The sequence below is a fragment of the Melanerpes formicivorus genome, unplaced genomic scaffold (assembly GCF_026170545.1).
Source record: "Melanerpes formicivorus ecotype bairdi unplaced genomic scaffold, bMelFor1.0.p_v2 SCAF_2, whole genome shotgun sequence".
NCBI lineage: Eukaryota > Metazoa > Chordata > Aves > Piciformes > Picidae > Melanerpes > Melanerpes formicivorus.
The window spans coordinates 31,488,910-31,505,368 of record NW_027142354.1 but is presented as its reverse complement, the minus strand read 5'-3'; the positions used below and the strand labels follow the sequence as shown (position 1 = coordinate 31,505,368).

At 39.8% G+C, this 16,459-nt stretch overlaps 1 protein-coding gene across 12 annotated transcripts in view; it reads left to right on the top strand.

Annotated features, from left to right (window-relative positions):
• The window catches only part of RGS7 (regulator of G protein signaling 7), a 315,923-nt gene that overhangs the window by 249,652 nt on the left and 49,812 nt on the right, over positions 1–16,459 (top strand). The gene's annotated exons all lie outside the window — the stretch shown is intronic.

Genomic DNA, 16,459 nt, shown 5'->3' with positions numbered 1-16,459 from the left:
TGCATAAACTCAGTTTGGGCTTTTCAGTGAATAGGTATGTTGTATCTGATTTCTTGATTCAGAAGGTATCTGTCTTTGACTCAGTTTCCCAGGGTATGAGTCACACAACAAAAAATTACCAGCACAGCTAAAAAACTTTTAAATATTTTTTTTTAATATCTGTTGGGGTTTTTTGCTTGCAGAACCTTTCAACTTCAGTCTAATTATATTTCCAAGCTATTTTTAATGTACATAAACATTAGATATTGAATGGGCTGCCTAGGAAGGTGGTGGAGTCACCATGACTGGAGGTGTTTAGGAAGAGACTGGATAGGGTGCTTGGTGCCATGGTTTAGTTGATTAGATGGTGTTGGACAACAGGTTGGACTTGATGATCTCAAAGGTTTTTTCCAACCTGGTTAATTCTATTCTATTATATTTACTTTGAGCTGTGGGAGTCACATACTGTCCAAACAAGTCTGAGCTCCTTTTCAAAGTCCATCTAAAACAATTAAACAAACAAACAAACAAAATCTTACATAATCAACTACTTTGGAGAGCTAAAACTTTGAGAAAGAACATAAAATGTCACAAGACTTCCAATTAAGCTGTAATAGGTCAATAATCATATTTTTTTTCTTTACTACAGAATTATACCTGTTTCCTTTACCTAGAGCTAAACTTCCATTTTTTTTGTGCATACAGGTTTTGTTAGGATTGTCAGTGAAACCAAGCATAGACTCTATCTTCCTCTGTAACACTGGGAAAAGATACTTAAATTGATTGTTCTGAGGAAGTAAAGTTAGGTGATGGTACCTGTAGAAATGGTGAATACAGTAAATTTCAAATAAAGAAAAATAAACTTGGACATGGTCAGCTTGTATTTGTGACTGTGGAAGTGATAGAAGAAATGGATTTTTGGATAGGATTTACAATGTCAGATAGAGAAAATAATTTGAAATGGAAGATTCAAACAACAGGCAAGAAAATGGACTTTATTGTCTAGTCACTGATGTAAAATAAGGAAGGAGGACAGAAAACAGTCTTTCATCTAATGTTCAACGGAGCTGCATGGAGATTAGACAAAAAGTTTCTATGGAGCTGAGAACTTTGAAGGTGCAGGCAGCATTTATATTAGACGTAGAAATGGTTCTAAGGGTTTTGAAACTGGGAATGAGATACAATTTCCAGGTCTGCAAGAGATAAATTGTTCAGGTTAAGATATAGGCAGACAATAAGGAGAAAATTAAAGAGACCAATAGGAAATTGAATCTGATTGAGAGCTTTGGATGAACTGCAGATAAACCTGACTGGTCCACAGATGTTTTTAATCTGGCTATAAGCATACCTAGAAACTAGTCAGCAGTGTAGAGTCCTGACCTTAGGAGATATAAATAGAAGGATGGAGAGGTTCATACTTAGACTAACCAGCTACTCTCACTAGCTAGAAGCTTCCATTAAAAAAGAGGAAAAACTAAAAGTGGAATAGACTGAAAAGAGAAATGTGATGCTAGAGCTAATTACAATTTCTAATGTCTTTTCAAGCCTCCCAAAAGCCTACCAAAAAGTCACAGAAATGCTACAGTTCTGAAGAGCTAATTTTGGAACATTAGGTAATGTTTATATAAGAATCTTGGAGTTAATGCTTGCTTTATTTACATTTTTTTCATCTTTTGATAAAAATTCAGAGGAAAGGGGCAGTGATGCTATTATTTAAAACCCACCCCAATGATTTTATTTTTTTTATTGTAAGTGAATTTTGAGAATCAAATTTTTCTTTTTTAAGGGGAGTAAATATGTATTTTTCAGGGTTTTTTTCAGATGTCCTGGTTCTTAGCTGCTTTATTTCTTACCTACCTGGCTACAGTGTTGGTACAGAACCTTTATATATAGAATATAACCTCTGAATCTTATATCTGCATTTTATTAAAAAAAAAAAAAAAAAAGAGAGAGCATTTACAGTGGTGAAAGGGATAGAAGAAGGAAGCAAGCCATCACTCCAAAAGGGTAGTGCAGCAGTGCACTACAGGAATGGAAAAAAAAGCTGTGAAAAAAAACAAACAGTGACACCAGGTGAGTGTAGCTGCAGAAAAAGACTTTGATTTGGGTATCAGAAACATCACTGTGATTGGTAAGTTGAAGGGAAAAAACCAAGATTTGATGTGTAAAGAACATTTACTTCAATCATCTCTATTTCCTAGGTCCCAAGTAAAAAGCAGTCCTGCAGGTGGTTACAGAGGCCCTAGGAAATTTATACCATGTTCTGAGAGACAGACAAATTCTTGGAAGTCATTGTTGCTGATACTTTTGATCAGCTGGCTGAATAGTGCCCACAACTTTTAGTTATGTTTTCAGACTGATGTGATGCTTGGAGATGAAGGGAGAAAGTGAACTTGGAAAGTAGTTCTTTTCAAATAGTCATCTGTTCCTCAATTTTCTTTCAAGAGACAGTTAAGGGAATGGTTTCTTATCTCGCTGATCAGTTTCCATTCCGATATATATTTCATTGCGGTTTCACTGTGTATTTAATTTTTTATTTTGGTGTGTATTTTAATGTAATGTAGAGTGTACTCTTGCTCAGTCCTGTAAATTACAGATCACAGAATCACCAAGTTTGGAAGAGACCTCAATGATCATCACATCCAACCCGTCACCACAGACCTCATGACTAAACCATGGCACCAAGTGCCACATCCAATCCCCTCTTGAACACCCCCAGTGATGGTGACTCCACCACCTCCCTGGGCAGCCCATTCAAATGGCTAATGAATCTCTCAGTGAAGAACTTTCTCTTCACCTTAAGCCTAAACTTCCCCTGGTGCAGCTTGAGACTGTGTCCTCTTGTTCTGGTGCTGGTTGCCTGGGAGAAGAGACCAACCCCCTCCTAGCTACAACCACCCTTCAGGTAGTTGTAGACAGCAATATATCTAATGATTTTAGTATGCAGCTTGAAGGAACGTGACTAAGCTTCAACTTTAGGTACCGCCCCCTGAAAAGACATTCCTGAGCAATTTTTATTCTTACTAGTTTAGAATCTAATAATAGTAAAACCATGGAAATGTGTGTCAGGGAGAGTTGTATAAAATCCCTTGAGATCCTGAGCAGCAAACCTTGGATAAAAGTCTGTGCCATTATTTTTAAAGTAGCAGGTACTTAACGTAGGTCTGAGATTAATTTTATTCACATATAATGATGAATTTATCTTTTTAGTTTCAGACCAAACATGTCTTAAATAGCTTCCTTTTCTTTCTACTTGCTTAAAAAAGTGTGTAATTTTCATAATTTTGAAACTTCAGTCTATGGAACTGAGCATTAGAGCATTTGTCAAAAAGCAATAACAAGTTGAGATAAACTGGGGAAGCCAGGTCCTTCCTGGAAATTAAGAAGCTGCTCTTGTTTGAAATGAAACGTCATGCTCCTGATTTAAGTCTTCATAAAAGAACTCATAGCTTTCCTGAATTATTACATCTATTTAAAATCCATAATTTTATAATTGTTAAAAAAAAAAAAAATAGGACAAATAGGTACTAGACCAGTAAATCCTTCGAAACATTCTTAAACCTGCATCACATACAGCTGGAGCAGGGTAGCTGTGGCTTGTTGTAGAATTGACTCTGTTAGGTAGCAAACAAGGACAGATGATGTCTTGGTTATAAATGATTTACTTTTCTTCCTGAGTTGTACATAAATGTAATTTAAATGAAATGCATAATAAAGGCCTTTTGAGATTCAAAGTAATCTAGAAGATGATGGGGGAAATATCTTTTTCTCCTGAAAGTTCACTGCATGATTTATAAGTTGAACAAAAAAAAAAAAAAGCCTTTTTGTTTTCTCCAGTGCCTCTGACCTTTGTCCTCAGACAAACTCCATCCATGAGACTTCTCTTCCAATTGCTACAACTGGTTTGCTGAGTGATGGTTATCATTTCACTTCTCTGAGAAAGACATGAATAGCAGCTATTGATAAGGAATGGATTCAATGGTCTTAAACATATTTTACTGCCTAAAATATTCTAAGTTTGCAGATGACACCAGGTGTTGATCTGTTAGAGGGTAGAAGGGCTCTGCAGAGGGACCTTGACAGACTGGACAGATGAGCATGGACAGTGGCATGAGATGTAACACATCTAAGTGCCGAGTTCTACACATTGGCCACAACAACCCCATGCAGTGCTACAGACTGGGGTCAGAGTGGCTGGAGAGCGGCCAGGCAGAAAGGGACCTGGGGGTGCTGGTCAACAGTAGGCTGAACATGAGCCTGCAGTGTGCCCAGGTGGCCAAGAAGGCCAATTGCATCCTGGCCTGTATCAGGAATAATGTGGCCAGCAGGAGCAGGAAAGTCATTGTGCCCCTGTACTCAGCACTGGTTAGACCACACCTTGAGTACTGTGTCCAGTTCTGGGCCCCTCAGTTTAGGAAAGATGTTGACTTGCTGGAAGGTGTCCAGAGAAGGGCAACGAAGTTGGTGAGGGGTCTGAAGCACAAGCCCTATGAGGAGAGGCTGAGGGAGCTGGGGTTGCTTAGCCTGGAGAAGAGGAGGCTCAGGGGAGACCTTATTGCTGTCTACAACTGCTTGAAGGGTGGTTGTAGCCAGCTGGGGGTTGGTCTCTTCTCCCAGGCAACCAGCACCAGAACTAGAGGACACAGTCTCAAGCTGCACCAGGGGAGGTTCAGGCTGGATGTTAGGAAGAAATTCTTCATTGAAAGAGTGATTTGCCATTGGAATGGGCTGTCTGGGAGGTGGTGGTGTCACCATCATTTATAAACAGATAAAGTGTATTTTATGTGGTTTGTACAGGACCCTGAGCCGGTAGGTAATATTGCCAGGTGTCTAGAGCCATGCAGTGGATAGTTGCAGTTATTTCTTCTGAGTTTACTGTTCCTTCATTGCTTTTGTTTTTAATGATTTTTCCATCCCATCATTCAAGATCAGTCTCAAAGACCTGGCAAAAAACCCTGAGTTTAACTTGATTAAGGTGATGCAGTCCTTCATTTCACACTTTGCATGCTACAAATCCTAGATTATGGGCCAGTCACTTTTTTAGCCAGAGAATGCAGCCATCTGCTTTATCATAATATTGTCAGAAAGTTTTTAAACATCTCCAAGAAACAAATGTTAGTCATGCCATCCGACTTCACTAGTGATGTATCTGCATACAATTTTCGTGTCTTTATTTGCCCTGTTTCACCATATATTCTTACAAGGCAGGGAATGAAGCCAAAGCAGCAACTGTCATTCTCAGATAATTGCACTTCTGGTAATGAAACAAAGCCTTGTGCAAGGTTTTCTTTTCAGAAAATGGTTGTAATGTTTATGATGCATACTCAACGTCTGTTTGAGGGAGATATTTTTAAAGCCTTATGTAGCTAGCCTGCTAACTAAGACCTTCATGGAAGAATTCATACTCACATTATTTCAGTATTTCAGTATTCCTAAGGTTGGAAGAGACCTCAAAGATCATTTATTTAGCATTATTATTTAGTCTGACACTTGAGTAAGGGTGGGGCAGATGGGAAGAAAGAAGCCAGCTTTCTTGCAACGATGCAACAAACTGAAAGCGCTCAGATTAAAATTGAGGATTATGGAGAAGTCAGAAATTGTGAAATAGCTAAGTGATGAGATGGGGGAAGGACAGAATCACAGAATGTTAGGGGTTGGAAGGGACCTTGAAAGATCATCTAGTACAACTCCCCTGCCAGAGCAGGATTGCCTATACCAGATCACACAGGAATGCATCCAGACAAGTCTTGAATATCTCCAGAGAAGGGCACTCCACAACACCCTTGGACAACCTGTTCCAGTGTTCTGTCACCCTCACAGTGATATTTTTTTTCCTTCTGTTTCCATGGAACTTCCTATGCCTCAACTTCCACCCACTGCCCCTTGGCCTGTCATTGGGCATCACCAAGAAGAGCCTGGCTGCATCCTCTTGGCACTCATCCTTTACATATTTATAAACATTAATGAGGTCACCCCTTAGTCTCCTCTTCTCCAGACTAAAGAGCCCCAGCTCCCTCAGTCTCTCCTTGTGAGGAAGATGTTCCACTCCCTTAATAATTTTTGTGGCTCTGCACTGGACTCTATCAAGCAGTTCCCTTCCTTCTTGAACTGAGGGGCCCAGAACTGGACACAGTATTACAGATGAAGCCTTACCAGGGCAGAGTAGAGTGGGAGGAGACCCTCTCTCAACCTACTAGCCACATCTCTACTAATACACCCCAGAATGGCATTGGCCTTCTTGGCCACAAGAGCACATTGCTGGCTCATGGTCAACCTTTCATCCACCAGGACCCCCAGGTCCTTTTCCCCTTCACTGTTCTCCAACAGACCAGTCCTCAACCTGGGGTTGTTCTTTCCCAAGAGCAAGTCTCTACACTTGCCCTTGTTGAATTTCATTACATTTCTCTCTGCCCAGCTCTCCAGCCTAAGTGTCTCTGAAGGGCAGCACAGCCCTCTGGTGTGTCAGCCACTCCACCCAGTTTTGTGTCCTCTGCAAATTTGCTGGCTGTGCTCTCTGTTCCCTCATCCAGGTTGTTGATGAATATATTGAACAGCACTGGTCCCAGTACTGACCCCCAAGGGACTCCACTAGGTACAGGCCTTCAGCTAGACTCTGTCTTTTGACCACAACTTGCTGACTTCTTTCTTTCAAGCACTGCTTTTCCACAGGAAAAATGAGATGACATTATGGCTTGCAGTTAGACCTAGTTCTGGTAGCAACTAGCAAAACTAAGCTGAAGTGATAAAGATAAGGGCTTTATACAGTGATTTTTATTTCTATGTGAATTAAATTTGCTGCTTTAATCAAAAGCATTCTGTCAAGGACCTCATTGTAAATCAAAAGGCAGATAATGAATTTCTGAATGTCACCTATATTTGCCATCAATGTTTTCAGAGACATGTGGTCAGACTTTCCTATTGTCACTTCTTATCAAGTGAATAGCCTAAATTTTTTCGTATGGAATCTGTAAAAGAGCAGTTTCCTGCCTTATAGGGAAAAAAACAAAAAAGAAGAGAGAGAAAGCAATAATGATTTAAGTACTTAACATATGGGCAACAAAACAGATTAACAGGTTTCCTTATACAACAGAGTTGCAAATACTGGCACCTTCACATACACAAAAAGCACACTAATACAGACTTAATTAATACTATCAAAGCACCACTAAAATAAATACAATTGACATAATTTATGTACAATAATTCCAGGATCTGAAAACCAGTCACTACAAACTTAAAATACTCTAAACTGAGTAATTAAAAATTAAATTAAATGTCAAAAAGAATTAAGCACATAACTTCCATGCAGTAGTATATTCTTTAGCACACATTCTAGTTTAGTTGTGTATGACTTGTCTCAAAATTTAAACATACTTTTCATATGCATTTTGCACACTACATGTTTCTCTGAATTAATTTTTCTTAACAATATGATAAAATCCTGTTCCCTTAAGGTGAAATCCCAGCTTTGCTCATGATCTGTTCTTAAACAAGCAACTATATGAGAACATGAGAATCTCTATCAAGATTCAAGATGCTCTGTCTCCTGTGAATTTATGTTATGGTGTCATTTATTAGTATTATATTTCTTGAAACATGTCACTGAATGTTCATTTATCCTCTTCCAAGTAGGTCTTTGGTTTGTACAGCCACTAGAATTTCTTGTGTGTCTTAAGACTGCTCAAACCAGAATTCCAGTTTGGAAAAGCTAGAAGGCATAAACAGGAAACTAGTACAGGGCAGGCTCTTTTTTTTTGTTTGTTTGTTTGTTTTGTTTTGTTTAAGATGATTGAAATATTTGACATTTTAAGTGATCCTAAGTACCGTGAGACTTCTCACCTCTTAGATTAAAAGCCATCTGAGTTAGCATGCTGCAAACAATTAAAGCTTGATCAAACTAATTGATTAAATGTCTTTTTTTCTGATCATCTTTGAACCTCATTGGTCTCACCCAAACAAGAGAAATAACGTGTAGTTAAATTTTTATCCATTAATTGCATAACTTGCCGTGTTTTGATTACATTCATTGCAGAACACCAGTGGAACTTCTGCTGTTTTCATAGCAGTGATGGTCTTCAAATGATCTTCGAATAAATCTTTGAATAAAGCATATATTGATTTTACTAATTGATTCAAATAGCAGGCTTTCTGTTCTTCACATGAGGCTGTCTATACCAAGCTAAATTTAACTTATGCTTAAATGCTTATGCCTTTCTCAGCAGTTTATCATGATTTCATTATTTCTACATCAATGTATTTCTAGTGGATGACACAATCATGTTTATTGCTCATTCATTTCAATTTAATAAGTCTGGAACTTTATATTATTTATCTGTTCTTTATGAGTCAAAATTAAATTAGCTAATAAGGACATGTATTGAGCATTTAAATTCATTCTTTGCTTGCCTGCATTATTCTCTACTAAAGCATTCAATAGAAAAGAATACTTAATCCTAACAAAGCTTTTATTAATTCTTATGAATTAAGACAGTCCTTTCCTTTGAAGGAAACTGTTGAATAAGATTTGACATTGAACATTCTGTGGCCTGAAATACCAGTTCAATATATGAATAAGAAAAAATGGAAAGCTACATTTGCATAATTAAAAGCCAATAGGTTCTACATCATTATCAGCTTATATGGACAGATTTTAGCAATTAGGATGTGTATAATTAATTTGTTTCCATAATACTAATTGAATATAGATCCTATATCTGTGAAGCTGACCTACCAGTCATCTGGAAAGAGTCTTGTGAAGATAAGGTGGCCCTATTTCAGCTAAAACTAATGAAGCAAGGCTAAAACAACAACAACAAAGCTTAAAAACATTTCAAAAGTTATAGTAGCCAAATAAAGGTCTTTCCCTAATTAACTGTAATTTTAATACTAATGTTAACACCCCTCAATGTGATAACAAGTCAAACAGAGTACATACTAAATATATGACTATGCTAAATATATGACTATGTTAATCAACTCTCCATCCAAATCATGCTAAACATCATCTAGAGGGCATAGGCAGCCAGGGCTAGGATATAAATAACTACAGAAGGAACACCTGTCTGGGGAAGAAGACTAGATGTAGCAGGGATGCCTTCTCATAAGAACTGTGCATTCAATATACAGCCTAACTTTTGTGCATTTCTATTAGAGTTGCAAAGATTTGTATCTCCAGCTTTGTTGTGTGTTAACCAGGATTTGGAGTTAATACTCATGCTCAATCACTTGCTGTTAGTGCATTTGTAACCAGCAATGCCAAATCTCCTATCTGTCACAAGAGTACTGCTGAAATGAATGGAAATTATAAATTAGATACAGGCTTTTAGAGACACTAATAAAGTACAGAAGAGTGTTTCAGATTAAATACACCTAGCTTATTGTAAATTAAACCCATGATTATGTGCTAGACATGAACTGGCAATATGCACTCACTGCCCAGAAAACCAACCATATCCTGGACTTCATCAAAAGAAGCATGGCCAGCAGGTTGATGGTGGTGATTCTGCTCCTCTACTCTGCTCTGGTGAGCCTCCCACCTGGAGTACTATGTCCAGCTCTGGAGTCTTCAGCACAAGAAAGACATGGCCTGTTGGAGCAGGTCCAGTGGAGAAGCGCAAAAATGGTCAGAGGGCTGGAACACCTTTCCTGTAAAGAAAGCCTGAGAGAGTTGGCGTTGTCCAGCCTAGAGTAGTGAAGGCTCCTGGGAGACCTTATTTTAGCCTTTCAGTACTTAAAGGGGGCCTATAAGAAAGATGAGGACATTCTTTTTACCAGGGTCTGTTGTGACAGGGCAAGGGGTAATGGTTTTAAATTAAAAGAAGGTAGATTTAGACTAGATATAAGGAAGAAATTTTTTATGAAGGTGGTGAAACACTGGAACAGGTTTCACACAGAGCTGGTAGATGCTCCATCCATGGAAACTTTCGAGGTCCTGTTGGAATGGGCTCTGAGCAGCCTGATTTGGTTAATGATGTTGCTGCCCACTGCAGAGCGGTTGGACTAGATTACTTACAAAGATTCTTTCCAACCCCAAACATTCTGTGAGTCTATGATACTATATTTGCAGGTTCAGGCAACTATGGGTACTGGGTTTATTTTCTCGTTACTTAAGATTGATTGATCTATTAGTTATGAAATTATCTATGTTTAAACATCTTTCAAGTCCTATCAGATAGCCACCAGGAAAAGAGTTTTCTGAAATTTGTAAAGCATCAGAAACATGCAGGTCTCCTTTGACTGTATCATGACAGCTAGTTTTCCAAATCCTATTACAAGACCTGACCACTTGTATTCAGGACATTCAAAATGTTTTTTGAGGCCTTCTATTGTACCAGCAGTCATTAATAGTGCAGCTCTTCCACTTGCAAAGCCATTTTACTTGTTGACCCTGAAGTGTGTAAAACAAGATAAAACTCCAAAATAATCTATAACTAAACCTCAACATTCCTTTATAAGCCTTAGTGGGATTTCCACACTGAATAACTTCCACCTCTGGGAAATGAAAAATTGGTGCATTGTAGGGGATTTGCAGCCTGTGTTTTTCTTGTGAGAGCCTCAGTTTACTGACAACTTAGTATAGGATTTTAGTGTCTTCTGTGATGCTACAATTTGTGACAGGAAATAAACTTTCCCACACAACGAGAATCAAAGTGTGTATTCCTCCAGCTAATAATGTAATAACTTCTTTGGTTTTCTTCAGCTGACTACCACTGGAAATTCTGTCTTTTGCCTCACTTCTTTTTCATAATCTTTATCGCCCTTGTTCTCTCCTTGATTTTTTAGTATGCACAGTTCAGCTAGCTACACATGTAAACTGTAATATTAGAACTACAGATAAAAATGATCTCTGGTATTCTGCTTATCACTCAATGTCTGATTAGCTTTTCCTTACTTTAGAAGTAAGTGATACGAATAGTGGTTGTTGTAGGTTAGAAGACTCCTTTCCCCCCAAAAAAATGAATAGGAAATAGGAACAATGACAGGATAGATGGTGTAGAGAGCAACACTAACATTTGACACACAGGAATTTTCAAATTGAAGTTTACTCTATTTGTGATAGTCTGCTATTACAAATAATGTAAAGGACAGCTTTCAGTCTCTGCCTTGTGTGTCCAACTTTACCCAGTGAAAGAGAAGATCCATCACGTTCATATCCACGTCCATGGTTTAAATTTATGGTGTTTAAATACTGAAAGCCTGGAGATCTTGAAATCTAGCTTTTTTCATTTAACAAGTTAGCCCATTCTTGCAAAACAAATAAAAAGATCCTTGTCATAAGGTATTGGCAACAAAATGCAATGAAATTGTGTAAGGGATGTGAATTATTCTGCCTAAATATTTACTTCTTTAAGGCCCACTGAATTTATGGGTGTGCATATTGAGATGAAGTAATTATTTTAAATATCACCTATGCATTTTTAGCTGAAGAGGCTGTGAAATTACATTCCTTAAATCATTACTAGGATTATGTAGGTTGAGTACACAGCACAAGCTGCCAGAGGGCAGAAGCAGCTGTAAGGAAGTAAATACCAGTCCTGTCTTTCTGTTCTGCTCTTGTCAGGGGGAAAGGCAGAGTGATGAATTTTATGCTGCTGTGAATACTTGATTGGAATGTTCTGTAAGGTGGATTATTTGAATTTCAGTCCCTGCATCTTATGAAGATCATAGGCTGTGCCACAGAAATGTAGGCTGAGAGGGACCTCTGGAGGTCATGTACTCCAACCTCATGCTCAAAGCAGTGCTAACTGCTAAATTGAACAAGATTTTCCAAGCCCTTGGATTAAATAAGTTTTGAAAATTACCTAGGATGGAGGTTCCACAGCCTCTCTTAATCAACTTATTCCTTTTACTATTAATAATATTTCTTTATAGCTAACTGGGATTTCTTTACTGCAATTTCTGACTGTTGCATCCTGTCCTTTCATGGTGCACCTGTGTAAAAGGCTCTGCAAGCCTCGCTTAGGCAGCAGAAGGCAAGTAGCTTTACTCTTTCGCATGCAGAAAAGGTCTGTTCCTCCACTGGTCATTTCTATATGGAATATATTTCTTTTGTTGCTTGTGGCCCCCAAAACTAGTCTTGGTATTCAAGATCTATTCTCCTGATGTTGAGTAGAAAGAAATAACCATGTCCTTTGCCAGTTGGCTGTGCTACCGATAATACAGCTGGGTGTGTAGTTTGTCTGCATTGCTGTGAGGACATACTGTTGATTCTTGATCTGCTACTCTGTCAGAACATTTTCTATAGAGCAGCAATACAGACAGTTCCCAGCCTACTGCAATGCATAAACTTAGTCCCTCCCACATATAGGGGTCTCAGATACAAGAATACTTCTTGGTTATTCTGACTTAAGAAGATTCACAGTTACATTGCTACATTCTTTAAGAAAAATAAAAAACACCAGAACATAAACTGATGTAATTTTAAACATTAATATACTTCACTGAGGATTTCACACATACTACAATTGCAAGCATGTCTGAGAAAAGACATTTTTATACAAAAGGTTGTTTATAGGAATTGATTTTGGCTATGTGGCTAAGCAATAAAAACGGCCCTTGGAGTGTGCAGTTTTTTACAGCAAGCAAACTATAAATGCTAGGTATTCTGCATGTCTGGATGGAAGTATCCCATGGCTAAAGCACCTCATTTGATGTAAGCAATGAATTCTTCCAAAGAGTAGCTATGGGTGTCAGAAAACTAATTCACTGTTAGTGCTATTACAAGGGCTTAATTAACAAATTCAGTGTTGCCACAGTTATTAAGGAAAGCATATGAATATCAAGTAGATTGATTTTTTTTTTTTTTTTTTAAACCAGACATACACTCAGGCGGTTGTTGTTTTCAAATGTTGACTATAGCCAGATCCAAGTATTTGAGTTTCTGGACCTGGAGTTATTTGACCTCCTTTCCTCGCAGAGGAGGCTTCCTCCTTCCACTGTGTTTCTTGGCAGATTTCTATTATGCAACCTCCTAAAAAACATCAGTAGAAAATTGTGGTGCTTGGAATTCATACTAAAGTGCTTATCCACTAATTGAATTGTCATCTATATGTTGGGTTTTATATTATTTATCTACATCTATTTATCTCAGCTAGACTGACGTGTTCTTTACTGTAAATTCATACAGTGGCTGTTGTATCACAGTATCACAGTATCACAGTATAACTTAGGTTGGAAAGGACCTCGAGGATCATCGAGTCCAACCTATCAACACAGACCCCATGACTAGACCATGGCACCAAGTGCCACGTCCAATCCCCTCTTGAACGCCTCCAGGGACGGTGACTCCACCACCTCCCTGGGCAACCCGTTCCAATGATGAATGACTCGCTCGGTGAAGAACTTCCTCCTCACCTCGAGTCTAAACCTCCCCTGGCACAGCTTGAGACTGTGTCCCCTTGTTCTGGTGCTGGTTGCCTGGGAGAAGAGACCAACCCCCTCCCGGCCACAACCACCTTTCAGGTAGTTGTAGAGGGCAATGAGGTCACCCCTGAGCCTCCTCTTCTCCAGGCTAAACAATCCCAGCTCCCTCAGCCTCTCCTCATAGGGCTTGTGCTCAAGGCCTCTCACCAGCCTTGTTGCTCTTCTCTGGACATGTTCAAGTGTCTCAATGTCCTTCCTAAACTGAGGGGCCCAGAACTGGACACAGTACTCAAGGTGCAGCCTAACCAAAGCAGAGTACAGGGGCACAATGACTTCCCTGCTCCTGCTGGCCACACTATTCCTAATGCAGGCCAGGATGCCACTGGCCCTCTTGGACACCTGGGCACACTGCTGGCTCATATTCAGGCAGCTGTCAATCAGCACCCCCAGGTCCCTCTCTGTTTGGGAGCTCTCCAGCCACTCTGACCCCAGCCTGTAGCTCCGCATGGGGTTGCCATAGCCAAAGTGCAGCACTCGGCACTTGGACTTGTTGAATGCCATCCCATTGGACTCTGCCCATCTGTCCAGTCGGTCGAGGTCCCTCTGCAGAGCCCTTCTACCCTCTAACTGACTAACATCTGTTCCTAACTTGGTGTCATCTGCAAATTTGCTGATGACTGACTCAATCCCCTCATCCAGATCATCAGTGAAGATGTTGAAGAGGACAGGGCCCAGCACTGATCCCTGGGGGATGCCACTGGTGACTGGCCGCCAGCTGGATGTGGCACCATTCACCACCACTCTCTGGGCTCGGCCCTCCAGCCAGTTCCTAACCCAGCACAGAGTGTTGCTGTCCAAGCCACAAGCTGACAGCTTTAGCCAGCAGTTTGCTGTGGGGGACGGTGTCAAAGGCCTTGCTGAAGTCCAGGTAGACCACATCCACAGGCCTCCCCACATCCACCAGACGGGTCACCTGATCATAGAAGGAGATCAGGTTGGAGAGGCAGGACCTGCCCTTCCTAAATCCATGTTGGCTGGACCCGAGCCCTTGGCCATCTTTCAGGTGTGCAGTTATTGCCACCAGGATAATCTGCTCCATCACTTTCCCTGGCACTGAGGTCAGGCTGACTGGCCTGTAGTTTCCAGGTTCCTCCATCCGACCCTTCTTATGGATGGGGACCACATTGGCCAGTTGTAATTTCAGATAAGGGTATGCAAACAGATTAACAAAACTAAACTTAAATTTCTTTCAAATATATGACAGTTCTTCAGCCAGGTATTTAAAAGCAGGTAAGGGCCAAATTCTACCCTGCTTATTATCTTGCTGTATGGTAATTTTAACAAGATCCAAGACTTTTCTCTGTGTGTTTAGAGGGGGAACTGTTTTCATACAAGAAATAAGCATTCTATTTACATATATAGAAGAGATTTCAAGTCTTCTAGGAAATGTGTTTGAAAACTATTTACAGTATTAGTATGCAAATTATATACTACACACTAAATTATAATCTTGCAGCAGAGCACTCTGACAGGCATCTCACTATTTGAACTATGGTAGTCCAGTTAAAAAAGCAATGCAAAAAGAAAACACAGCTGGACGCAATTGTATCAAAACACATACTTATTATGTTAATGGGGGCATACAAATAAAATGAGATGTTGTCCTGCAAAGGTTTTCCCACAAACAGGCCAGCAAAAGCAAAAAGTTCAAATAATGCAAGCTTTTGTGTTTGTTTTAATTTAAAAGATATTTGATATTCATTCCTCAAAACTGACAGATGAAATGTGGTAGCACCAGAGACCTAGTAAAGCCCATGTCATATCAAGTATTATTTTAACAAATACTCTTCAACTGATAAGAAAACATAAATGGTGACCCTGATTACATTAGGTACTTCCAGTGACGTATTTTAAAGCAAGTTATGTGATCACTATTATAGTGGTAGTCATATATGTCTTAAACTCCTGTTGCTACCCCAGATTGTCAGAGTAGTGATACACTCTTAGCTGCCTTTGCTTTTGCACTGAAGCTTCCTGATGCTTCCCTGCCTCTACCTCTCCTACACAGTTTCCCTCAGTCTCACTGGTCTAGTTTCTGCCCTCACAGTCTCTTGTGAGTGCCCTTGCAGTACCACGCCACAAGCAGCTTTACCTCAGTGTGAGAGATTTTAAAGTCAAGTGTCAATAAGAATCCACTAGATGCTGCAGATTGGGTTCAGTCTCAAAACCTAGCTAGAAAGAGCTTTGCCTTTGTTTCATTCCTAAAAATCTCCCAGAATTTCTTGTGTTCCTCACATCAATCTTCATAGCTCTGGTGTGTAAGTTACCTGGGGTGTTAGATCAGTTCATGCCAATTTACTGCTGGTAGACTTTAAATCCTTCCTCTGATGAAGTTTATCACAGTATCACAGTATAACTTAGGTTGGAAAGGACCTCGAGGATCATCGAGTCCAACCTGTCAACACAGACCCCATGACTAGACCATGGCACCAAGTGCCACATCCAATCCCCTCTTGAATGCCTCCAGGGACAGTGACTCCACCACCTCCCTGGGCAGTCCATTCCAATGACGAATGACTCTTCCTGTGAAGAACTTCCTCCTCACCTCGAGTCTAAACCTCCCCTGGCACAGCTTGAGACTGTGTCCTCTTGTTCTGGAGCTGGTTGCCTGGGAGAAGAGACCAACTCCCCCCTGGCTACAACCACCTTTCAGGTAGTTGTAGAGGGCAATGAGGTCACCCCTGAGCCTCCTTTTCTCCAGGCTAAACAATCCCAGCTCCCTTCTTTTCCTTTCCCTTCTTTCCCTTCCCCCCTTCCACCTAACTCCCACCCCCCCATTTTTGGGACATGCTTTTAACAAAGCATAACTGAAAACTAAACAAATAACATTTTGTACATTGTAAAGCAGGCCCAGCTAGTCAAATGGTTGCATTCAGGGGTTGTAGACATTGTTAAAAACACATATATTCTTCACTGATAGCTGATGTTGCGAATTGTGGAGTAGATGCGTTGTTTTCTTTTTCATTTTATATCTTGCTATATTGCCCTGAGAAATCGCTTTCTGCCTCTAAACTGACCATCACACAGAATTTAGTCTTTTTTTCACCTGCCATTGTCT